Here is a 16,600-nt window from a genome sequence, read left to right on the forward strand (position 1 = left end):
TTATACATCTGTCTTCGAGATTCATGGGTTCTGGGTTGTAGTTTGATAGTTTCAGGTATCCACCACCAGCTACCCCAATTCTTTAGAACCTAAAAAGGGTTGTCTAAAGTGTGCGTAAGAGTGCCCACCAGAGTGACCTCTCGGCTCCTTTTGGAATCTCTCTGCCACTGAAGCTTATTTCATTTCCTTTCACATCCCCCTTTTGGTCAAGAAGATGTTCTCCGTCCCACGATGCCGGGTCTACATTCCTCCCCGGAGTCATATTCCACGTTGCCAGGGAGATTCACTCCCCTGGGTGTCTGATCCCACGTAGGGGGGAGGGCAGTGATTTCACCTTTCAAGTTGGCTTAGCTAGAGAGAGAGGGCCATATCTGAGCAACAAAGAGGCATTCGGGAGGAGGCTCTCAGGCACAACCATAGGGAGGCCTAGCCTCTCCTTTGCAGCAACCGTCTTCCCAAGGGTAAAACTTATGGTAGAGGGCTCAACCCATCAAACCACCAGTCCCCTATGTCTGTGGTCATGTTAGCAACCATGGAGGTGGGGTAGGCGAATACCCCTGCATTCTCCACAGGCTCCTCAAGGGGGCACTACATCATTTTTTTTTCCTTGTTTTTCTTTCTTTCTTTCTTTTTTTTTTTAACTTTCCCTTCTTTTTTTTTTTTTTAATCATCATTTTATTGAGATATATTCACATATCACGCAGTCATACAAAACAAATTGTACTTTCGATTGTTTACAGTACCATTACATAGTTGTACATTCATCACCTAAATCAATCCCTGACACCTTCATTAGCACACACACAAAAATAACAAGAATAATAATTAGAGTGAAAAAGAGCAATTGAAGTAAAAAAGAACACTGGGTACCTTTGTCTGTTTGTTTGCTTCCCCTACTTTTCTACACATCCATCCATAAACTAGACAAAGTGGAGTTTGGTCCTTATGGCATTCCCAATCCCACTGTCACCCCTCATAAGCTACATATTTATACAACTGTCTTCGAGATTCATGGGTTCTGGGTTGTAGTCTGATAGTTTCAGGTATCCACCACCAGCTACCCCAATTCTTTAGAACCTAAAAAGGGTTGTCTAAAGTGTGCGTAAGAGTGCCCACCAGAGTGACCTCTTGGCTCCTTTTGGAATCTCTCTGCCACTGAAGCTTATTTCATTTCCTTTCACATCCCCCTTTTGGTCAAGAAGATGTTCTCCATCCCACGATGCCGGGTCTACATTCCTCCCCGGGAGTCATATTCCACGTTGCCAGGGAGATTCACTTCCCTGGGTGTCTGATCCCACGTACGGGGGAGGGCAGTGATTTCACCTTTCAAGTTGGCTTAGCCAGAGAGAGAGGGCCACATCTGAGCAACAAAGAGGCATTCAGGAGGAGACTCTTAGGCACAAATACAGGGAGGCCTAGCCTCTCCTTTGCAGCAACCGTCTTCCCAAGGGTAAAACTTATGGTAGAGGGCTCAACCCATCAAACCACCAGTCCCCCTATGTCTGTGGTCATGTTAGCAACCATGGAGGTGGGGTAGGCGAATACCCCTGCATTCTCCACAGGCTCCTCAAGGGGGCACTACATCTTTTTTTTTTTTTCCTTGTTTGTCTTTTTTCTTTTTTTTTTTTTTTTTAACTTTCCCTTCTTTTTTAAATCAACTGTATGAAAAAAAAGTTAAAAAGAAAACAAACATACAATAAAAGAACATTTCAAAGAGACCATAACAAGGGAGTAAGAAAAAGACAACTAACCTAAGATAACTGCTTAACTTCCAACATGTTCCTACTTTACCCCAAGAAAGTTACATAATATAGCAACCTTTCTGTGAACTTGTTCCTACTACATCCATCAGAAATTAACAGACCATAGTCATTTCTGGGCATCCCCAGAACGTTAAAAAGCTTATCTGTTCTTGGATTATTGTTCCCCCTTCCTTAATTGCTCTCTACTGCTAGTTCCCCTACATTCTACATTATAAACCATTTGTTTTACATTTTTAAAAGTTCACATTAGTGGTAGGATATAATATTTCTCTTTTTGTGCCTGGCTTATTTCACTCAGCATTATGTCTTCAAGGTTCATCCATGTTGTCATATGTTTCACGAGATCGTTCCTTCTTACTGACGCGTAGTATTCCATCGTGTGTATATACCACATTTTATTTATCCACTCATCTGTTGAAGGACATTTGGGTTGTTTCCATCTCTTGGCAATTGGGAATAATGCTGCTATGAACATTGGCGTGCAGATATCTGTTCGTGTCACTGCTTTCCGATCTTCCGGGTATATACCGAGAAGTGCAATCGCTGGATCGAATGGTAACTCTATATCTAGTTTTCTAAGGAACTGCCAGACTGACTTCCAGAGTGGCTGAACCATTATACAGTCCCACCAACAGTGAATAAGAGTTCCAATTTCTCCACATCCCCTCCAGCATTTGTAGTTTCCTGTTTGTTTAATGGCATCCATTCTAACCGGTGTTAGATGGTATCTCATTGTGGTCTTAATTTGCATCTCTCTAATAGCTAGTGAAGCTGAACATTTTTTCATGTGTTTCTTGGCCATTTGTATTTCCTCTTCAGAGAACTGTCTTTTCATATCTTTTGCCCATTTTATAATTGGGCTGTCTGTACTATTGTCATTGAGTTGTAGGATTTCTTTGTATATGCAAGATATCAGTCTTTTGTCAGATACATGGTTTCCAAAAATTTTTTCCCATTGAGTTGGCTGCCTCTTTACCTTTTTGAGAAATTCCTTTGAGGTGCAGAAACTTCTAAGTTTGAGGAGTTCCCATTTATCTATTTTCTCTTTTGTTGCTTGTGCTTTGGGTGTAAAGTCTAGGAAGTGGCCGCCTAATACAAGGTCTTGAAGATGTTTTCCTACATTATCTTCTAGGAGTTTTATGGTACTTTCTTTTATATTGAGATCTTTGGTCCATTTTGAGTTAATTTTTGTGTAGGGGGTGAGGTAGGGGTCCTCTTTCATTCTTTTGGATATGGATATCCAACTCTCCCAGCCCCATTTGTTGAAAAGACCATTATGGCTCAGTTCAGTGACTTTGGGGGCCTTATCAAAGATCAGTCGGCCATAGATCTGAGGGTCTATCTCCGAATTCTCAATTCGATTCCATTGATCTATATGTCTATCTTTGTGCCAGTACCATGCTGTTTTGGCAACTGTGGCTTTATAATAAGCTTCAAAGTCAGGGAGTGTAAGTCCTCCCACTTCGTTTTTCTTTTTTAGAGTGTCTTTAGCAATTCGAGGCATCTTCCCTTCCCAAATAAATTTGATAACTAGCTTTTCCAAGTCTGCAAAGTAGGTTGTTGGAATTTCGATTGGGATTGCATTGAATCTGTAGATGAGTTTGGGTAGAATTGACATCTTAATGACATTTAGCCTTCCTATCCATGAACATGGAATATTTTTCCATCTTTTAAGGTCCCCTTCTATTTCTTTTAGTAGAGTTATGTAGTTTTCTTTGTATAGGTCTTTTACATCTTTGGTTAAGTTTATTCCTAGGTACTTGATTTTTTTAGTTGCTATTGAAAATGGTATCTTTTTCTTGAGTGTCTCTTCAGTTTGTTCATTTCTAGCATATAGAAACATTACTGACTTATGTGCATTAACCTTGTATCCCGCTACTTTGCTAAATTTGTTTATTAGCTCTAGTAGCTGTATCATCGATTTCTCAGGGTTTTCTAGATATAAGATCATATCGTCTGCAAACAATGACAGTTTTACTTCTTCTTTTCCAATTTGGATGCCTTTTATTTCTTTGTCTTGCTGGATTGCCCTGGCTAGCACTTCCAGCACAATGTTGAATAACAGTGGTGACAGCGGGCATCCTTGTCTTGTTCCTGATCTTAGAGGGAAGGCTTTCAGTCTCTCACCATTGAGTACTATGCTGGCTGTGGGTTTTTTCATATATGCTCTTTATCATGTTGAGGAAGTTTCCTTCAATTCCTACCTTTTGAAGTGTTTTTATCAAAAAGGGATGTTGGATTTTGTCAAATGCTTTTTCAGCATCTATTGAGATGATCAATTGATTTTTCCCTTTCGAGTTTTTAATATGTTGTAATACATTGATTGTTTTTCTTATGTTGAACCATCCTTGCATGCCTGGAATGAACCCCACTTGGTCATGGTGTATGATTTTTTTAATGTGTATTTGGATTCGAATTGCAAGTATTTTGTTGAGGATTTTTGCATCTATATTCATTAGGGAGATTGGCCGGTAGTTTTCCTTTTTTGTAGCATCTTTGCCTGGTTTTGGTATTAGATTGATGTTAGCTTCATAAAATGAGTTAGGTAGTGTTCCATTTTCTTCAATGTTTTGAAAGAGTTTGAGTAAGATTGGTGTCAGTTCTTTCTGGAAAGTTTGGTAGAATTCCCCTGTGAAGCCATCTGGCCCTGGGCATTTATTTGTGGGAAGATTTTTGATGACTGATTGGATCTCTTTGCTTGTGATGGGTTGGTTGAGGTCTTCTATTTCTTCTCTGGTCAGTCTAGGTTGTTCATATGTTTCCAGGAAATTGTCCATTTCTTCTACATTGTCCAGTTTGTTGCCATACAGTTGTTCATAATATCCTCTTATAATTTTTTTAATTTCTTCAGGATCTGCACTTATGTCACCTTTTTCATTCATTATTTTGTTTATATGGGTCTTCTCTCTTTTTGATTTTGTCAGTCTAGCTAGGGGCTTGTCAATCTTGTTGATCTTCTCAAAGAACCAACTTTTGGTGATATTTATCCTCTCTATTGTTTTTTTGTTCTCTATGTCATTTATTTCTGCTTTAATCCTTGTTATTTCTTTTCTTCTACTTGGTTTAGGATTGGTTTGCTGTTCATTTTCTAGCTTCTTCAGTTGATCCATTAGTTCTTTGATTTTGGCTCTTTCTTCCTTTTTAATATATGCGTTTAGTGCTATAAATTTCCCCCTTAGCACTGCTTTTGCTGCATCCCATAGGTTTTGGTATGTTGTGTTCTCATTTTCATTCGTCTCTATATATTTAGCAATTTCTCTTGCTATTTCTTCTTTAACCCACTGATTGTTTAGGAGTGTGTTGTTTAACCTCCAGGTATTTGTGAATTTTCTAAGTCTCTGATGGTTATTGACTTCTAATTGTATTCCATTGTGGTCAGAGAATGTGCTTTGAATAATTTCAATCTTTTTAAATTTATTGAGGCTTGTTTTATGTCCCAGCATATGATCTATTCTGGAGAAAGTTCCATGAGCACTAGAAAAGTATGTGTATCCTGGTGATTTGGGATGTAATGTCCTGTAGATGTCTGTTAAATCTAATTCATTTATCAGATTGTTTAGGTTTTCAATTTCCTTATTGGTCTTCTGTCTGGTTGATCTATCTATAGGAGAGAGTGATGTGTTGAAGTCTCCCACAATTATTGTGGAAACATCAATTGCTTCCTTTAGTTTTGCCAATGTTTCTCTCATGTATTTTGTGGCACCTTGATTGGGTGCATAGACATTTACGATTGTTATTTCTTCTTGCTGAATTGCCCCTTTTATTAGTATGTAGTGGCCTTCTTTGTCTCTCAAAACATCCCTGCATTTGAAGTCTATTTTATCTGAGATTAATATTGCTACACCTGCTTTCTTTTGGCTGTAGCTTGCATGAAATATTTTTTCCATCCTTTCACTTTCAGTTTCTTTGTGTCCCTGTGTCTAAGATGAGTCTCTTGTATGCAACATATTGATGGTTCATTTTTTTTGATCCATTCTGCGAATCTATATCTTTTAATTGGGGAGTTTAATCCATTTACATTCAACGTTAAAACCGTGAAGGCATTTCTTGAATCGGCCATCTTATCCTTTGGATTATGTTTGCCATATTTTTCCCTCTCTCTATTAATATCCTTTATTGTACCCATACCGAATCTCTTTAGTACTGAACCTTTCTCCAGGTCTCTCTGTCCTGTCTTTGTTTCTCTGTCTGTAGGGCTCCCTTTAGTATCTCCAGTAGGGCAGGTCTCTTGTTAGCAAATTCTCTCAGCATTTCTTTGTCTGTGAAAAATTTAAGCTCTCCCTCAAATTTGAAGGAGAGCTTTGCTGGATAAAGTATTCTTGGCTGGAAATTCCTCTCACTCAGAATTTTAAATATATCGTGCCACTGCCTTCTTGCCTCCATGGTGGCTGCTGAGTAGTCACTACTTAGTCTTATGCTGTTTCCTTTGTATGTGGTGAATTGTTTTTCTCTTGCTGCTTTCAGAACTTGCTCCTTCTCTTCTGTGTTTGACAGTGTGATCAGTATATGTCTTGGAGTGGGTTTATTTGGATTTATTCTATTTGGAGTTCGCTGAGCATTTATGATTTGTGTATTTATGTTGTTTAGAAGATTTGGGAAGTTTTCCGCAACAATTTCTTTGAATACTCTTCCTAGACCTTTACCCTTTTCTTCCCCTTCTGGGACACCAATGAGTCTTATATTTGGACGTTTCATATTATCTATCATATCCCTGAGGTCCATTTCGATTTTTTCAATTTTTTTCCCCATTCTTTCTTTTATGCTTTCATTTTCCATTCTGTCATCTTCCAGGTCACTGATTCATTGTTCAACTTCATCTAGTCTTGTACTATGAGTATCCAGAATCTTTTTAATTTGGTCAACAGTTTCTTTAATTTCCATAAGATCATCCATTTTTTTATTTAGTCTTGCAATGTCTTCTTTATGCTCTTCTAGAGTCTTCTTGATTTCCTTTATATCCCATACTATGGTCTCATTGTTCATCTTTAGTTCTTTGAGTAGCTGCTCTAGGTGCTGTGTCTCTTCTGGTCTTTTGATTTGGGTGCTTGGGCTTGGGTTATCCATATCGTCTGGTTTTTTCATATGCTTTATAATTTTCTGTTGTTTTTGGCCTCGTGGCATTTGCTGAACTTGATAGGGTTTCTTTTAGGGTTTGTAGACCTATTGAAGTCCTTATCTCTAATTTATCAGATCTACAGCTTCGTGGAGTACACTTTCTCTAACTAACCAGCAGGTGGCGTCCACGAGCCACCTGTTCTCCACAAGCCAGTTCTCCCCTGCTTAGCCTTTTTGGTGAGTGGGGGAGTGAGTCTTGTGGGGCCCAATTGGTGTACCAAGCTTGCGTGTGTAGTTGGTGTTGCCTGCCCTGTATGTGGGGCGTGTTTCTGGGCAGTCGGGGAGGGGGGGTGGCCCTAACAATCAAATCTCCCTGGTGATCCTAGAGTTTTAAAGCTGGTGCAATAGTCTAATCCTTCAGTTCAGTCCTGCCACAGTTTGTCTCTGCCACTGACCCACAAGTCCTTGGTATTGGCGTATGGCTCCTGAGACTTGCAAGTGGGCCCCTCTTCCAGGCTGTGCACCCCGGGTCCTCTGTTGAGGGATGACTGTGCTATGTCACAGGTGAGTGCCGTCCCCCCAGGGCAGTTCTGGGCTGCTGGGCTGTGTAGGGAGGCTCCCAGTCTGCTCAAATGATGGCTGAATGGGGCTTTGTTAATTCACACTGTTCCACCTTCCCAACTCTGGGACAATCAGCTGAGGTTGCAGGGAAGGCTAATGTCCACGCCCAGTTTTGTGGTGTGTGCCTGTTATTTGAAGCACTTCTGTCACACTGGGTTGTCTGGGGCAGCTCTGGGCTATGGGGCTGGCGATGGGCAGGAGTGTTTCCTGTCCACCAGGATGGTGGCTGTGAGCGGACACCCCCCTTTTCTTGGGAAGTTGTGGTGTTTAGTGAATTTTCTCAGCCACTGAATTATTGCCTTTTGTCTCAGAGCTCTCTTAGTTCTGCTCTTGACTTGATGTGCCCAAATTGAAAGTCTTTGAAGCTTTCTGTATTGGGCTTCTTAGAGTAATTGTTTTAGAAAAGAAAAAAGGATTAAAAAGAAAAAAAAAAAAAAAAAAAAAAAAAAAAGGGCCCTCCTCAGAGATCTAATGGGTTATTGAAATGCTAATAGACAAAGCAACCAGGGCCATTAAGGAAAGGTCCACAGGGCAGAGAGATCAGCTTTTCTTCGGGATTTGCATATGCGCCTTAGGGCCTGAGCTCCGCCCTTCCCCTTTCTGTGTCCACCAGAACTCCAAAAATCCTCTGCTTTTATTTTGGAGTTTTTCGTGTTGTTTGTTTTTTTTTTTTTTCTATGCCTGTCTCCTCTCTGCTGGGCTGGCTGCTCTCAGATTCTCTGGTGTCTGGTCTCAGTCTATCTATGGTTGGAGTCTGGATCAGTAGAATGAGTTTCCGATAAGAGCAGCCACTGCAGTTCTCCCTTCTCCTTCCCGGAGCTGACAGCCCCTCCTCCCACGGAACTGAGCCTGGCAGGGAGGGGCGCGGGTCCCCTGGCCGCAAAAACTTACAGATTTCGCTGATCTCAGCAGTTCAACATTTCATGAGTGTTGTATGAAGTATGCCCAAAGACAGATTGCTCTGTGGTGTCCAGTCCACGCAGTTCCTGGCTTTCTACCTACTTTCCTGGAGGAGTAACTAAAACATACAGCTCACCAGTCTGCCATCTTGCCCCGCCCTCCAGGTGGTATTATTTTTATTACTATAATTTAATTTTTAAATTAAATAATTGTTTAATCTTGTGAAGTTAAAATTATTTTAAATGAATATTTAAAATTATTGCTTATTATTAAAGCATTAAATTTTGTTATTAATTATTAGAGAATTATTTACTGCTAATAATTATTAAATACCTGCTCCTGATTAACTAATAATTTCTGTTGAATTGTTCAAGATACTATTAAATGCTAACATTTTGAGCATTCATAGTTGGGCTCCATGCTGCTTGCTGTGCTCATTTAACCATCACAAAGACACAGTGAGGGTCATTGTTTGCACCCCCATTTCACAGAGGAGGAAACTGAGGCCCGGAGAAGGGAATAGACTGGCTCAAGGTCGGGGAGCCCCTGGAGGCTGTGGTTTCTTTGCTTCCTGGGTGCAGTGCAGGGCACAGGGCACGTCTTGGTGAACGAGACCCTCCCTACCCTGAAGGAGAGAGAGGGGGGGATCCAGGAGAAAGGGGGAAGAGAGAAGGGGGAGGGGGCAGAGAGCCTGGCGGTGAGTGCGTGTGGGGGGAGCGGGGCAAAGAGGATGGGAGGAAGGGGCGAAAGGAGCTGCCCCAAGCTAGGAGGGGACAGCTTGATGGGGGGGGCACAGCTCAGCAGCATGGGGGAGGGGAGGTGGTGAGGAGATGCCCAGAGCTGGGGGGTGGGGGGAGGGGCACAGCATGGGGGGGTGGGAGGAAGGGCCGGGGGAGGAGCTTCCTGCTCCCCTCCTCAACTCTTCCTCCCGCCCCCCGTCCGCCACCCGCCGCTCCTGAGCTCCCATCACCCCGGGGTCTGCTCTTTGTTAGCTCTTGTGTCCCGAGACCCAGCGCGCCCGCCGTCGCTGCCGCTGTCCGTGGTCCTGCCCGCGGTGGCGCTGGGACGGATGCACAGAGGCTCTTGGAACTTGCCATGGAGAAAAATGGGCTTATTTGTCTGGGCATCTTAAACCATCGAGGCTGCCAAGAAATCATCTTTGTATCCCTCTTGGAAGTTCCCTCTCCGGCTCCCTCGGCTTTACTTTGCGGACGCCGCCTTCCTGAGCCCCAAATCCGCTGGCCCAGCTCTTGCCCAGGAAAAGTCTCTGCCCGTGTGGGGCGCCCAGAAGAGGCCGGGCATCTCCGGGGGGGAAACTGAGGCAGCGCTGGTCAGTCTCATGTACTTCCAGACAGGAATGTGGATTCTCTTCCCCTGGAAGAACTGGGGCAGGGGTTGAGGGGCAAGAGGGAGGGTCAAAGGCCCTGAGGTCACTGCTTATTGCTTATTCCCTTATTTCACGATATGAGTAAATTTAGACCAAGGCTTGGAATTCTGAGGGTCGAATTGGACCCGGGAGTCATCTCTGTAGCCAGAAGAGCTGTCCCAGGTTGACGGGTGCTTCTAGACTTTTCTTTTTTTACCTTGTTCCCCTTACGTATTCCTGTATTCAATCCTTCCTTCGACAAACCTTTGCCGAGGGCTGTTTCTCCAGGCCGAGTGTGTGACTCACCAAGGTGAGATAGAAAGAGGTACTTCCTCCCCTTGAAGGGCTCCCCAGTCTACCCAGGACCCAAGCAATTAGCACTGAGCACCGAGGAGGGCTCCAGAGGCAGAGTGGAGGAGAGGGGCAGAAGTCGGGCTCAGGCAGGGCTTCCTGGAGGGGAGCTGGCTGAGCTTTAAAGGCTAAGCAAATTCAGCAGGTAAAGAAAGCAGGATGCAAGTTCCCAGGCAGAGGAGACCGAACCTGCCAAGGTGGGGGTGGTGGACGAGGTGCAAAGAAGACTTTGTCATGGACAGGAACTGTAGTGACACTGCTCTGCTAGGTCTTGGGTGAGAGGTGGCTCACGTCAGGGTTCGTGGATGCCATGTCTTAGAGGAATGCATGGGGAAGCAGATTGGATTTTGCACTGAGAAGGTGTGTTCGTTTCCTAGGGCTGCTAAGACAAAGCATCATGGATTGGGTGGCTTAAAACCATGGTAGTGTGTGGTCTCAGGCCAGGAGTTTGAGAACCAGGTGTTGTCAGGGCTGAGTTCCCTCTGAAGGCTTTAGGGAGAACCCCTTCGTGTCCTCTTGGGGCTTCTGATGGTGGCCAGCACTCCTTGGCTTCCCTTGGCTTGTGGTAGCATCACTGCAGTCGCTATTTATGTCTTCAGTGGACGGCTTCCCTGTGTGTCTGTCTCTGTGTCCAAATCCCCCTCTCCTTTCTCTTATAAAGGCAGCAGCCATTGGTTTGGGGACCCACCCTACTCCAGCCTGACCCCCCCTTAAATTGATTGCGTCTGCAAAGATCTTATTTCCAATTAAGGCCACAGACATAGGTTCTGGGGTTAAGACATGAATATGTCTATTTTGGGGGGCACGCTTCACCCCAATACAGGGAGATAAAACCACACCATATACCTTGTATATTAAGGGAAATCCAATTCTTATGTGGTTGCCCACCACAAACTCTGAAAGCGGGTTCTGCCAGAGGGCAGCCTGGATCTGTTTCAGGACTATGGAGGGGTGCTTGAGGGCTGGGTAAGTTGAGGTTGTCCTGTGGCTCGGGGAACCACATCTGGCCTTGAGAAGCCACAGTGTCATAGGCAGGCAGGGATGGGGCATTTGCTCCGTCCACGTGGGGAAGCCATGGTTTCTCCTTCAAGGAGCCTAGAGAGCTGCTGAGCCTGCTTCCTCATTCGGCATAAGCTCCAAGACATCAAGCGTTTGTGGCATTCAGGGGACATGCCAAGAACTTCAGCCTTGTGATCTGATCCTGCGCCACAAGAGCTCCTCTCCATGGCCCTGTCCCCCCACCTACTTTCATCGTCAGGCTGCTTCTCTCTGCTCCTGTCACCCTGATCTGCTTGGGAACTCCCCAGGTTTGTGCCAGCCCCAGGACTTTTGCCCACTGTTCCTTCCCCCCAAAATGACCCCCTTCCCCAGTCTATGTATCTGCCAAGCTCTCGCTTTCCAGTCTCCCCTCAAAAGTTGACTCCATGCCCCAGTGAGACAACACTTCACACCCACTAGGATGGCTATCTTAAAAAACAAAACAAAACAAAAAAAACAGACAATAACAAATGTAGGCACGGATGTGGAGAAACAGGAACCCTTGTGCATTGCTGGTGGGAATGTAAAATGGTGCAGCCACAGTGGAAAGCAGTTCTGTGGCTCCTCAGAAAGTTAAACCTGGAATTATCGTATGATCCGGCAATTCCACACCTAGGCTTGTACTAAAAGAGCTGAAAGCAGAGACTTGGGCAGGTATTTGTACTCTAGTGTTTATCACAGCATTATTCACAATTGCCACCCAAACGTCCATTGACAGATGACTGGAGAAACAAAATGTGGTCCATCCAGACAATGGAATATTATTCAGCCCTAAAAAAGGAAGTGAAGTTCTGATATATGTGACAACATGGATGAACCTTGAAGACATCATGTCAGGTGACATAAGCCAAACACAAAAGGACAGATATTGTGTGATTCCACTGATATGAACTATCTAGAATAGAAAAATCCACAGAGACAGAAAGTAGATTAGAGGGAGTTACTGCTTAATGGGTACAGAGCTAGTTTGGGTTGATGAAAAAGTCTTGGTAATAGATCGTGGTGACGGTGGCACAACATCGTAAATACAATTATTGCTGCTGAATTGCACACTTACAATGGTGAAGATGGCAAACTTTATGTATTTGTATATGGTATATATGTTACCGTGTATATTACCACAATACATTTTTTTTGTGAATGACACCTTCCTCCTCTTTTCCTTTCTTCTTGTTTATTTTTTGTTGCCAACATTAGCACCTGCCTTGTTCCTTTTTTTTAAATGCATAGAATTTAGAAACATAGAATCCTTCAAAATGCACTATCAGTTGTTCATAGTATTATCATATTTGTTCCTTTTTTAAAGGAAGATTATGGTCTTCCTTCCCTTAAAACAGGGACCCTCTCAGGCAGGGCCCCTGCTGCATCTGTCTGACTCAGCACTGCCTCCCCGAGCCAAAAAACCTGATATATATTTGCTAAATGAATGAGAAGTAGAATTATTATTACGATGTCCATTTTGCTGATGAGGAAACTGAGGCCCAGAAAGGGGAAGGAGTCCTTCCAAATTCAGCGTCCTAGAGCGTGGTGGGGCTGGGGGGCTCTCTCGGGCACCTGCCCTCTCCCCTTTACTTTCCTCAGTTTACCAGTCTGCACCCCGCCGCCGAGACGCTCTCTACACCTTGACGTTTTAGCCGCTGGGTCAGCCGTGGACTCAGGATCTGCATGGCTTGCCCAGGGTTAGGAGGCTGATTTCACGTCCCGAAGAGACTTCCAGAAGCGATGACTGATAAATGGAGGGAGATTTCCTCTGTCAAGGGGCAGTTTGGGCTGAAGGAACATTTTCCTTCCCTTTTGTCCCCGTGGAGGTTGGCTGCACCTGACAGCTTGGTGGTGCACGCGGCCACCTGGACACTAGGGGGCGGTAGAGGGCAGTGGCCGGGTGCTCAGGGCTGGCTGGGACGGGCTCAGCTCTGTCCTCACCAGCTGGGGAAGGTCCAGCTCCAGGTTCATCCTCCGTGAAAGGGGCCTTCCACCTGCCTTATAGGGTTGCCCAGATGATTAAATAAGATCATGCCTTAAACGTCCCACTGTGATCCCCGGCACCCCATGTGTGCCCTGCGGACAATGTATGTTATGATTCTAGAAGATTCTGAAACAGTAGGAATTGCAGACTCAGATGCAAGCAGCGTAAATGAGAGAAGGAGCAGGAGGGGATCCCAACATCCCAATCAGGTGCTTGTCACCTCTCGGGAAAGGGCAGATTTTCTGAGTCAAGAAAAGACAGAAGTTTCAGGGTTGGTGTCACATCTCTGAACTGCAACAGGTTAAAAGGGTTTTTAAAACCTGTGCGGGCAGGGAAAAAACCAGGCTGGTAGCTGAGCTTTCAGGCTGTGGCATCTATAGCACGTTTCGGGGGTTATCTTGCAAGTGGGAGGCATGTCTTCTTGTACTCCCGGATTCTGGACTAATTCACACGCCACCAGCTCCTCGGATGTTGGAGGCAGGGGTGGGCAGGTGCAGACGGAGGGGGCACGGCAGGGGCAGGGTTCACACAAAATGGGTGCACAAGTTGACTCCTCAGCCACGGTAGCCCTCTTTAAACCTTCCTCTGACTTTATTTGAAGCTTGCCTCTTTTTTATGATTGAGGTGAAATTCACATGAACAGTTCAGTGGCATCTAGTACACTCGCTATATTGTGCAAAGACCACCTCCATCCAATCCCAAAATATTTCCATCACCCCAAAATGAAAGCCCATGCCCATGAGCAGTCACTCCCCAATCCCACCTGCTCTCCCCCAGCCCCTGGCAACTGCTCTTATACTTTCTGTCTCCAAGGATTTACCCCTTCTAGACATTTCATGTAAGAGTAATCATACAATATGTGGACTTTTGTGTATCTGGCTTCTTTCACCGAGCATCCTGTTTTCAAGGTTCACCCCTGTTGTGACATGGATCAGAACTCATTCCTTTTCGTGGCTGAGTAATATTCCACTGCGTGGATATACCACAATCTGTTTATCCATTCATCCATGAACAGGCATTTGGGTTGCCTCCACTTTTTGGCTATTGTGAATAAAGCTGCTGTGAATATTGAAATGCAAGCCTTTGCATGGATGTATTGTTTCATTTCTCGTGAGTCTCCACTCCACTTTGACCCGTGAGCTCCAGAGAGAAGAGTGAGATCAGAAATCCGTCTTTTATCCCAGGACCCGCCACTGCTCCTGGTGCATGAAAGAACATTCAGTAAGTGGGTGGACAGGAGAAGGGACAGCGGGATAAAAGGGAAAGAAGCACAGATTCCACTCTGGAAAGTTTGCTAGCTCGTGTCCAAAGAGGAGCAGACAGCGAGGGAATAAGTATTTAGGAAAAAAAAAAAGGAAAGAAAAAAGCATTCTGCCCTCTCCCCCTCATCCAACCAGCTCCCCTTTCTGCTGAGCTTGCACTGCTGAGTTACAGAGATGAATCAGTCGCTTTCCTGAATCAGCATATCCTTGAGATACAACCTCTGAGTGCACATCCCAGCCCTGTGCACACTGCAAAACGTCTGCTGAAATTGAATATTTCCCTGGACCAGGAAGGGAGCCGAGTGTGCAAGTCAAATTCTGGTAGCTCCCAAAAAGCAGTCCAGGGATGAACAGAGAAGGAGTTTTATTCTCCAAAATGCATGCTCTGCCAAGCCAGCCTCTGCGGAGGGGTGCAAGGCTACGTTCAAGAGACAGAGATGCGTGGTTGGCTGCAATTTTTAAAAGAAGCTGACTATTTTAGAACAGTTTTAGATTTGCAGAAAAGTTGTGAAGACAAGACAGAGCGTTCCCTCCCAGGATTTCCTATTATTAATATCTTATATTAGTCTGATCCATTGGTCATAGTTGATGAACCATTATCGATACATTTGCTTAAGTCCCCATTTTGTTCCGATTTCCTCATTTCTTCCCTAATGTCCTTTTTCTGTCCCAGGATGCAACTAAGATCCTTCCCCAGTTGTCAAGTCTCCAAGGCACCTCTGGGCTGGACAGTCTCTCAGACTTTCCTTGTTTTTGATGGCTCGAATGTTTTGAGGCTTATTCGCCGGGTATTTTGTAGGAAATTCCTTGGTTGGGATTTTTCTGATGTTTTTCTAGTGGTTAGACCTGGGTTATGGGTTCTTGGGGGTAAGACCACGGGGTGGGGGTTACTTTCCTCATCACGGTGTCCCCCCAGGTCTCCATCCTGCTGATGTCGACCCCTGTCACTGGCTCAGGTGACATTTGTCTGGGGATGTTACCCCTCTGCTTTTGCCGTGTCCTCTGGAACAAAATGATGATGGGCAGCCCCCACTTAGGGACTGGGGGGCTGGGCCCCACCTCCTTGAGGGTGAACCCCACATGCCTTACTAGGAATTCTCCTGGGCAGGGAATTTATCCCTTCTCCCCTATTTATTTATTTATTCAGTAATTTGTTTCTATCAGTGTGGACCCACAGACAGTTCTCGTAGACTTCGGCTTCCGACCCAATATGACGTTATTTCTTTGCGGGCTCAATGTCCCAGCGTAGGTCAGCGGGGGCCCTGGGGGGCCCTATCAGGGGCCCCTCCATCCCTTGGACATAGTGCTCACTGCAGTGTATATTCCAGAGGACAAGAAGCGGCGGGGCCGGACACGGTTCTCTGGGCCCCGGCTGTCTCCATCCGAAACAGCGAAGGGCTTAATATTAGTTAGATGTTTGACGAGTTTCTGCACTATTAAACGTATGTTTTTACCATTATTATTATATTCTTACCATTATCTTACTTATCTTTATTTGTTATTTATAAATATTTTATTTTCTAGTATTTATTTCATGTATTTATTTCGTCATGGTTTAGAATGATATTTATCATTTATTGTTTATAATGCATTTTATTACTTTATTGCTATTTGTATTTATAAATGTTTTCTTTTATATTACCACTTACTTATTTACATTACATTCATTTATTTTGTCATCTGTTCGTAATAACATATTATTGTTTCATTTACTTATCTATTATGTGTTATTTAGTATGTATTTATTATTATTTTATGTATTACTTATAAATATTGGTTTTAATTAGTCATCTATTTGATTGTATTTTTATTTCAATACTAATGTACTTATTAGTATTTATTGTTTTATTTATTTAATTACAGTGTATTATTTATTAAATATTTATTATATTATTCCTATTTTCTTTTTATTCAGTGTTAATATTTTGTTTTATAGTATTTATTGTACTTTGTTTATCTATTTTATTATTCTATTATTTGTTTATTATTATTTTATATAAATTATTATTTATATATTATATATAAATATATTTAGACATTATTATGTATTATTAATAATTATTATATAATATCTAATTCTATAATTATAGAATAAATGTATTATATAAATATATATTATTTATTATTCTATTATTTATTTTATTTAGTTAGTTATTTTATTGTTACAATGAAATGTATTTTGGCCCAACGATCCCCAGATCTAAAAGTGTACTGTCACTGTTGTTTTTTCCTCTGGCTGCACCTGGCTGCACCTGGCCGCACCTGGCTGCACCTGGAC

At 43.4% G+C, this 16,600-nt stretch overlaps 1 protein-coding gene across 2 annotated transcripts in view; it reads left to right on the forward strand.

Annotated features, from left to right (window-relative positions):
* The window catches only part of ATCAY (ATCAY kinesin light chain interacting caytaxin), a 53,528-nt gene that overhangs the window by 10,198 nt on the left and 26,730 nt on the right, over window positions 1-16,600 (forward strand). Inside the window, exon 1 of one of the 2 annotated variants that reach the window (XM_037824206.1) lies at window positions 14,031-15,764. The exons of the other annotated variant lie outside the window; for it this stretch is intronic. The gene's annotated coding sequence lies outside the window, so the exon portion shown is untranslated. Of the gene's footprint in view, window positions 1-14,030; window positions 15,765-16,600 lie in introns of those variants that run through there. 2 annotated transcript variants of the gene reach the window in all.

Source organism: Choloepus didactylus (genome assembly GCF_015220235.1).
Source record: "Choloepus didactylus isolate mChoDid1 chromosome 25 unlocalized genomic scaffold, mChoDid1.pri SUPER_25_unloc1, whole genome shotgun sequence".
Taxonomy (NCBI): domain Eukaryota; kingdom Metazoa; phylum Chordata; class Mammalia; order Pilosa; family Megalonychidae; genus Choloepus; species Choloepus didactylus.